Here is a 668-nt window from a genome sequence, read left to right on the forward strand (position 1 = left end):
TTGGCAGCATGTGACGCGAGACACACACACACACACACACACACACACACACACACACACACACACACACACACACAGCAGTTTATGCAGGAGCCTCTGGATTTGTTTGTCATTTTAATGAAGATGCTTCATCAGTCGGAGCGGAGAAATGAATCCAGACGCTCCTGCGTAAACTCTGCGATGATTCCTGAGAATTCTATGATGGCATTTCCTCAAGACGAATTCTTTTAAAAACACAGATTCATCTCGATTTGATGCTTGATTTCAGATTTTCTCAAACTCTGAGATGAAGGTTATGTCTATATTAGATTTGCTTATTTCAGGGAAAGTATTATCAGCGAGGTTCAAAATGAACACCAATGCCAGATATAATAATAATGCACGGCTAAACAGTATGAAGGAGTCTCACTGATTTAAGCTATCTAAATCTTTATTATCAATGTTGAAAACGGATGTGCTGCTTCATATTTTTGTGGAAACTGTGATACATTTAATTTTTCTGGATTCTTTGATGAATAGAAAGTTCAAAAGAACAGCATTTATTAGAACTCGATTGTAACCTAATAAAAGTTTTTACGGTCACTTTTGATGATTAAAAGTATTTATTTATAATAAAAAAAAACACTTGAACGTCAGTGTAATTCTAGTTTTTTAATATATATATATAT

At 34.4% G+C, this 668-nt stretch overlaps 1 protein-coding gene across 1 annotated transcript in view; it reads right to left on the bottom strand.

Annotated features, from left to right (window-relative positions):
- sptbn1 (spectrin, beta, non-erythrocytic 1) overlaps positions 1–668 on the bottom strand; it is a 114,124-nt gene that overhangs the window by 2,368 nt on the left and 111,088 nt on the right. The window lies entirely within an intron of this gene.

The sequence above is a fragment of the Sinocyclocheilus grahami genome, unplaced genomic scaffold (genome assembly GCF_001515645.1).
Source record: "Sinocyclocheilus grahami isolate Dianchi unplaced genomic scaffold, SAMN03320097.WGS_v1.1 scaffold601.1, whole genome shotgun sequence".
Taxonomy (NCBI): Eukaryota; Metazoa; Chordata; class Actinopteri; order Cypriniformes; family Cyprinidae; genus Sinocyclocheilus; species Sinocyclocheilus grahami.